This window comes from Strix aluco, chromosome 8, assembly GCF_031877795.1.
Source record: "Strix aluco isolate bStrAlu1 chromosome 8, bStrAlu1.hap1, whole genome shotgun sequence".
Taxonomy (NCBI): domain Eukaryota; kingdom Metazoa; phylum Chordata; class Aves; order Strigiformes; family Strigidae; genus Strix; species Strix aluco.
This window is the reverse complement of record NC_133938.1, coordinates 17,147,209-17,155,992: the sequence shown is the minus strand read 5'-3', so window position 1 is coordinate 17,155,992 and position 8,784 is coordinate 17,147,209. Positions and strand designations below refer to the sequence as shown.

Sequence of the window (8,784 nt, the reverse complement as noted above, 5' to 3'; positions counted from 1 at the left end):
CCCTTATCTCTAATCTTAACCTGTCTCCTTATTTATTCTGTCAGCCATTCCATGCAAAATTCAGCTGAACACTATTTATCCTCAGACATGTCTTTACATTCAAAAAATAAAAAAAAGGAAGTGTGTGATCTACAGACTTTTTTACAGGATTAACACAATTATGAAAAGCTTTATGTTCCTCCCTTGTTACCACTGATTTCTCTAAGCCTCTCAGCATATTAACAAACACATGCTACCGACTGGGATTGCAACTGGAACCACAGGGTTTCCACTGCACACTGACAGATGGAGTTTGGATTTTGGTTTTCTAATCATTCATTTCTCACCATCCATAGCCCTACAACCTCTTACCTTCTTACTCACCAATAATGGCAGGGATTGAGCCTGTCTGGGAAGCTGGAAGGAGGAAGAATCTGCACTTCCAAGAAGCCATCTCCTGCGGCACAAATGGTGCAGAGAAACTTCAGACTTCAGTTGTACAGCAACGGAGCAGGTCTGGTGGAGGCAGGACTCGCCTTTTGGTTCCTGTCATTCACAGCCGCAAACTCAAGTGCTACCAGCTGTGTGAGCTCAGTCAAGTGTGACTTGGAAAAGCCTTAGGGTAGCCATGGTAACTTGTAGAACTTCACCTGATGCACTAGAGTCACTGTGTACTGCTTTTGAGATAAATACTCATCTCTAGAAGTATCTTAGTATAAAAATCTAAAGGCTAGAAAGCTTTGAATTAACAGGGGAAAAAAACCCCTTATTGACACTAGCAGTTATTCTATTAGCATAGGGCAAATATGTCTGTTCTGATCTAGGTTGGACCCTGTCTACTTTTTGTTTGTTGTTTTTTTTTTTTTTTTCCAAACACACTGTCCAAGAACCAAAGCAACAGAGCAAAATGAAAGTTTGGCAAAATTATAAAGTAATGTCAAGGTCTCCTTTCAGGACAAGTGAGAAAGAGTTCTATCTGAAGTATTTTTTACCTCTTGCTAATGTGAGCACAGCCCTTGAGAGGTCATCTCTGAGCCAGCCTTTCCAGGAGGATATAACTTAAACACAAACCATCAGGAAACAGGAGGTTCAATCACCATATCACTAAGACAACATGGATGAATCATCCCCCATTTCTGTGCTGCAGTTTCTCCCAGGTGAACAGAGACAATGACACCTTTGTCAAGGAAGTTTATGATCAGCAATATGGAGGCATTACACTGAAAATAACGAATAGTTTGTCTGCAAGGGGAACAGGATTTGAAACCCAGAAACTCTTCTCAATGGAGAAAAACCAATGCTATTTCCACTGGATGGCATGTAAAGGTTGATGTGGGAAATGTGAAATCAAGCTTCAGCGTCATTGGCCTTTCCCTTTTCCAAAGCTGCATAAAACAGAACTCCCTAAAATCTCCAAAAAGGGGATTTCATGATTATGAAAACTTCTAACACACAAAAAACCCCTATTTGTGAGACTCCTGATGTATATCAACATCACTGTTGAGTATCTAGAATTAAAAGCAATTTAACTCACAGAAGTAAAATTGGAAGATTATTTCTGGTTTCAAATGTTTCTCCTTTTGAAGAAGCAATTTCCTAGCTCATTATTCCAATTCCAGTACTTTTGCTTCTGCCTATAACTGTGTAAAGACATTTTAAAGCTTTAATTCATTTTGCAATTCTAAATAGCTTCCCTTAATCGCTCATGTCAAACACCTATTTCATGTTTTTAAAAAATTTATAAAACAATTCTGTGCTGTCAGGAGGAAAAAAATTCTTAGCAATCAGATTATTAACTGCATGCAAGCTCCCCATGCTAATGTGTTTCCTATCGTTCACTTCTGGCTTACAAAAGGCATAACATTCATACAGTAATTTAGTGTTTGCATTCATGGTACATGTTCTTGCCCTTCCCTCAGCTCAGGTACAGAATTCGTCAAGCTACCCCATTTGTTTGGAGGGGTTCCTCACTGCCAGATGCCATGCTGAATGCTCATGTCACCTAACAACAGTAAGGGCAGAAGCATAGAAGACAACTGAGGTTGTGTCTGTCAGCTTGACTGATGTCTTTCCATTTTCCCCAAACACAAATTCACATGGCTAAGTGAAACTAACAAGCTTGCGATGTACTGCCTTGTACTTCCATTAATAGCTGTGTGATTAATTGGCTACAGCCCATTATATTAGAACATACCCAGTTAGGAATTCAACTTAAAGGAAAAGGAAATGGATCAGGATTGGGCTGCAGGCCAAGTTTAGCAAGGATTTTCAGCAATTCATAAGGTAAATGAAACAGAGCAAAGAGTAGGTCTGAGATACGGGGATTCAACTCTAGTCTCACAGGACTCAGTAGACCTTGACCCTAAATAAAGATATACATTTGGCAGTCCATGGAAAATAAGACAGCCTAATTCTGCAGTCCTTGTTTAGACAGCACTTTTAACCATAGTGCCAGAAAGGCAATGACTAACCTTCCATCACCTCATATAGGGACAAACATCATCTACTAACTCTCACAGGAGTTTTTGTTAAATAACATTCCAGGATTTAGTTTATTTATGGCTGATGGGGCTTTGATAACCATATTCCCTTTCCCAGAAGTATTTATTTTGGACCAGATGACTACCTGACCCTCTGAAAGACTAGCTTTGAATTGGGATAAGGGAAACCACAAACATATTATCATCAACTACTGATTAGACATTTAAACATTAAATCCTTTTACTCTAATGTGGAGTTGCATGGCTAGGTGGAGACATTTCACAAATTCTGAAAGATGGATTAAAAGGTACCAGGTTGCAATACAGAATTTCACACGGCTTCACTATCTTCCACCAACAATTTCAGTCTCCATTTTTGGGGCACTGAAAGTCTGTTTCCTTTATGCTCAATTATTTTGTGCTGAACACAAATGAAAATATTTTTGCCTGTTCCTTCCAGGTGGAAGCATAAAAATTACTAATGGGACTCCTGCCAGAAATCTGAGTCAGAGAAGTAATACGATGACTTTTAAATGGAGAACATTTGTTTCATAACCCTTTCGTATTTCTGGGTTGTCATGAGTGCCTTCCTGTGTACAACATTGAAATGGCAAAATCTTGGGGCTTTTAACATTAAAACAAAGGAAGAAGCAGTTTGTTGCTGTTCCCATACAATTCCACAGTACTGCAGTACCTGGTTTAAACCCTGACTAATGATCTATTTCACAATGTCAGTTTTTAAGCACTCCCAGCTTTCAAGGTAGGATGAAGCACAGTCCAGCTATTCTAATCAATTCTGATGGTATTATGTGGACACCAGTACTGAAATTCTTTACAGTGAATAATACTTTTGATTCTGAAATTCCAGACAAGGTGTGAACACAGTACAGACATAGCCAGCATAAGTCCTAACAAGTTTATATTTGTAGTGTTCAGCTAATTTCCTGAATTGCAATGTATTCTTGGCATGTTCTATCGCTCAGAAAGCCCACGCCAGCTCTTTGTAAAATCAGGAGTACCCACATCTTTACTGTACAAAATATAGATGAGGCCAATCCTGCCCGATTTCCTTTCCTAAGGCATCATATATAAATCCCCAGCTATGATGCCACATGCACAAGTAAAGATCAAGCCTACCACAGTTAGACTATCAGTAAGCTACCAGGCCAGTTCAGCCCACACCAAAGCTGACAGGAATCCTTTAATGTACAGCAAAGTAAGTTTTAAATATAGTTTTCCTCTAGATCTGTATGGATATAGGAGACTATATCCTGCACTAGAGGAACTTTTTGTACTATACACTATGAAGAAGGAATTTATCATTCACATATCCTGATGATTGGTGCATGTGGCCCATCCTTTACTGCTCTGTAAAAAAGTCCACAATAGACTGTATTCAGGCTTTCTTCCAATACTACAGTCTTTAGCAATTCCTGCCTTCTTGAGCTGCTTATATACTTCTAAATACCTGAGCTTGTTTTGAGAGGGAGTTTTCTGAAAGCCTTGATGGTGAGTTCCATAGTGGATGAGGGAAAGGCTGCAGATGTAGTCTATCTAGACTTTAGTAAAGCCCTTGACACCATTTCCCATGGCATTCTCCTGGAGAAAGTGCCTGCTCATGGCTTGGATGGGTGTACTGCTCACTGGGTAAAAAACTGCCTGGATGGCCGAGCACAAAGAATGGTGGTGAATGGAATTAAATCTAGTTGGCAGCCGATCACAAGTGGGGTCCCTGAGGACTCAGTACTGGGGCCAGTTCTGTTTAATATCTTTATCAATGATCTGGACAAGGGGATCAAGCGCACCCTCACTCAGTTTGCAGATGACACTGAGTTGGGCAGGAGGGTTGATGTGCTTGAGGGTAGGAGAGCTCTACGAGGGGATCTGGACAGGCTGGATTGATGGCCCAAGGCCAACTGTATGAGGTTCAACGAGGCCAAGTGCCAAGTCCCACACTTGGGTCACAACAACCCCACACAACACTACAGACTTGGGGAAGAGTGGCTGAAAAGCTGCCTGGCGGAAAAGGACCAGGTTGGGGCTAGGGTGGGGTTGGTCGACAGCTGGCTGAATATGATCCAGCAGTGTGCCCAGGTGGCCAAGAAGGCCAATAGCATCCTGGCTTGTATCAAAAATAGCGTGGCTGGCAGGACTAGGGAAGTGATTGTCCCCCTGTACTCGGCACTAGTGAGGCCACACCTCAAATACTGTGTTCAGTTTTGGGCAGTACAGGAAAGACATTGAAGTGCTGGAGCATGTCCAAAGAAGGGCAACGAAGTTGGTGGAGGGTCTAGAGCATGAGTCTTAGGAGGAGCGACTGAGGCAATTGGGGTTGTTTAACCTGAAGAAAAGGATGCCCAGGGGAGACCTTATCACCCTCTACAACTACCTGAAAGGAGGTTGTAGCGAGGTGGGTGTTGGTCTCTTCTCCCAAGTAACAAGCAATAGACAAGAGGAAGTGGCCTCAAATTGTGCCAGGGGAAGATTAGACTGGATATTAGGAAAAATTTCTTCACAGAAAGGGTTGTCAAGCATTGGAACAGGCTGCCCAGGGAAGTGGTGGAGTCACCACCCCTGGAGGTATTTAAAAGACGTGTAGATGTGGTGCTTAGGGACATGGTTTAGTGGTGGACTGGGCAGTGCTAGGTTAAGGGTTAGACTTGATGATCTTAAAGGTCTTTCCAACCTAAATGATTCTATGATTCTACAGCAAGAGTCAGACCTGGCAGTACACTAAGAAAGGAAGACAAATAAAGCAAAATATAAATTCAAGGCTTCCCTATATTCAGTACCCCTAGATATACAGAAAAACAGGATAATTATTCTAAGACAAATGAGATGGTATGGCCAGACAGATTCCTAGAAACCCAGACCCTGGGCACCACTAATCTAAAAATACACCACTAATTTGGTTCTGTTCAATATATTATGTCTTAAATGTATCTTCCAGTGATTACTGGCATCATGCCACAAAAGTTCTATACAAAGGAGACTTCTTGTCATATTAAACCTTAAATTTTAGCATGAACATCTTAATATTTAAAGGTATAATGACTTCTGAAGAAACAGCAGAACCATTATGAAGCAACCCATATCCCCAGTGGATTCTGCTAGAGTACCTTGCAATGTACCTCGTATTTAATAGTACTGTGTAATTACCAGTACTTGTTGCAGTCAGCATATATTCTCAAATGCCTGTGCTTGAAAGGGGACATCATCATGATGTCTGTGTTGTTGCCAAGTCTAAAAGCCAGATGGACAGACTGCTGACAGCAGAAACTTGTTGCTGGAACCAAGCAATCATGATCATAATCTTCTGGAAAAAGCAGCTATGTGTGTTGTACTTCTGATGATTATTCTGTGACATGACTGATTGAGACAACAGCAAAAAGCATTGTCGTGGGATATTAAAATGACAACTGGTGTTAAAAGTGGCTCTATGGATGCATCAGTGCAACCATTAAGGGTGGACAGAAAACTCACAGAATGAACTTTAATGAAACTGCTTGGCAGAAAGCAGAGGAGACCGGAAAGGCCAGATGTAGTATATGAAAAACCGCATTCTACACAGATGCACTGAAGTTGCATATAGTACATCAAGTTTTTGTATTTCTAATTATTTTGAAGCACTATAGAGGCAAATTAACTAATTTACCATATGTTATCACATACATGTAGGCTCCTAGAATACACTTCAAGTCACTCTTCCACAACCTCCCAGAAAGGACTGAGTTGAGATCTAAGAGTCTGTTATTCAGTGCTGATAATCAAACACTCAGGAATTAATTGATTTCTATTTAATCTCATTTAATACATTGATGCCTTATAATTAATTCCCAGATTAAACTCTAAATGTATTATTGATAGCAGAACCAGAAGAGTTTTAATGCTACCTCTTCCCTGGGCCAGATTTAAAAGGGGAACTGCCACATATGTTCTTCTACAGAGAACAATACAGCAAATTGCAATTATGAAGCTGCATCCTGTGGCCAAACTTAGGGTCCAATTGTACAGCTACCTACATCCAAAAAATTCAAGCTATAACTACCATATGTATTTAATCTGAATCACTCTTATCATGTATTCTGCCAATGTTTTGTTCCAGAATACACCTAATTCTTTTTCAACGGTTACTTACCGTAAGCCATATGCTAAGCATATACATAAACTCCAATTTCTTGCATGGTTTTGTCAAAGTATCTTTAGGTTTTCCATTTGGGCATTTCCCATTTTTCTTCTCTTCTCCCAAAACATCACAACCATCTTTTGGAAGCTTCTGTTGGACATGGAGTTGCTGGTAATTGAATAAGCAGCTTGTAAGTGATACTCTCAAGTTCTTTTTTAGCAGACCACCTACAGTTATTAAACTTCATAGTTTTCAAATCTTCATATTACTGCTTTAGTCTACTGCTACAGTATCTGCATTGTAACAAGAAAGACACTCTCCTCACAGTGTTCCTTAAAGGTATGGAATATCCTGACAACTAGAATATATGGGCTTAACTCTATCCTTCCTTGTAACTTCCATAATGTTCAATAAATTGCACATTATAGTGGTACTTGAGCTAGTGACACTGAAAAATTAATATGGCAGCATACTAGTTCACATATTGTATATGAGATCCAGAGATGCTAGCTCCAACCCCAGAGGTAGTAGAGCTGTAATAACACAGTGCTGTTTGTGGGCTAATTATCCTTTCATTTCAGAAGACTAATTAGTTTGGGCAGAGCCCTGTGCTAAGTTCGGTATCTTTGCACAGTCATGTACTTCATGCATATATTTCTTTCCTTCCTCCACCTTCCCACACACATTTGCCTGAATTAAGACACTATACTGATGGTTTTACCTGTAGCCAACATTTCCATATGGTTGAGAATTCTGCTCCAAAATACAACACTACTCTAGAAAGAAACAGAAGCAATATAACAATTACAGAAGTCTGATGGTTTGCAAAAGGTCCAAATCAGAATTTCTGTTAAGAAACAGGAGTTACTTTTCAAGCTTAGGCTAAGAAAGCATTAAAAACAGAAATTATGGTAGAAACTATTTAACTATTTGCCAAACCAGCTATTAAATATAAGGTAATGCATATTCTACGCTTTTTTTTTTTATGTTTGAAATCTGATTTCCCAAATGTCTGGAACTTTCATATAGAGTTTTTCTGGCCTGGTTTACCTTTATTCCCTTCTTTCAACCAATAAATCTTGTTCTAAGAAAACAGAGAATTAACCAAAGAAATGAGAGACCCAAAGCCAGCTTCAGTTACTTTTGTATTTGTCGCAAAAATTATTGAGCTAGAAAGTAAATCAAAAGAAGTCTCTTCAATTTTTGTTTGAAAGTTCCCCACAAAATAACAGTTAAAGAGGATGAGTTTTGGGACTGCCTGCAATAAAGTTCTATTTAATATAATACTACTGTTAAATGAGCAGTTTTCTACCAGCTTCCCTTCTCAGTGGTACAACAGAAAACTTCAAGATAGTTGAGTTGAAGAAAACTGTTAACAACTTTCTTTACTTAAGAGGAAAATTACTTTTGGTTTGAAATTAAACAGAAACAGGGAGAACTGAGAATATGGATTTGCAGTTTTGTTAGACTAAGGGATCAACTGCAATTTCTCTCACACATAGCTTAAGCTGCTGACGTATAACAAAAAGTAATTTTGACTGCTGCCATATGTTGCCTTCACATAGCCATACTACTGTATTTCACTAAATCCCCACCATCTTTTTAAATGCTGCTCTGTAACATTTTATTGCATTTAAATAGGAAGTAAACAGTCCAGTATAGCAAAGACTCAATTACCTTTTTTAATTATTTTACATATTCTTGAATATTCTACAAATTAAGTCAAATTAATAATACTGATTTGAAATTAAACACATTTGATGGCAGTCCACATTAGAGAGGCCTAGAGAAGACCACCACTGTGGTTAAAGTGTTCGGACTTTTTCCTTCTAAACCATAGGGCTTGATCTTCCTACTAATTTTATTTAATGCATCATGAATAATAATCAGTAATTATTACTATTGTTTCCTCTAATCTTTGCATTTAACAGACCGATCCAATCTAGGATTTTCTTGGTAGCTACCCCAAGAAGGTTCCAATTTATGACAACTCAATGTATTTGCTTTAATGTAACCTCTGCACTCTAAAAATGAAGGAGACTATATCTCGAAGTGCAATTCAAAATAAAAATCCACTTTTTAATTAAAGAACCACATCACCTAAATGAATACAATTTTATCCATCCCACTGAAGTAATCTGTATCATTGAAAGTTTCATCACTACATGTTTGCAAGGACAATATTAAAAATTCTTTAAA

General features: G+C 38.9%; 1 long non-coding RNA gene across 1 annotated transcript; it reads right to left on the bottom strand.

The window, feature by feature from the left end:
• Positions 1-158: 158 nt before the first annotated feature.
• LOC141926835 (uncharacterized) lies at positions 159-7,548 on the bottom strand. Its single transcript, XR_012624217.1, has 3 exons — positions 7,307-7,548; positions 6,598-6,753; positions 159-436 (listed from the first exon to the last, which is right to left on the bottom strand). It is a non-coding gene; the product is annotated as an uncharacterized LOC141926835 (long non-coding RNA).
• Between the last annotated feature and the right edge of the window lie 1,236 nt (positions 7,549-8,784).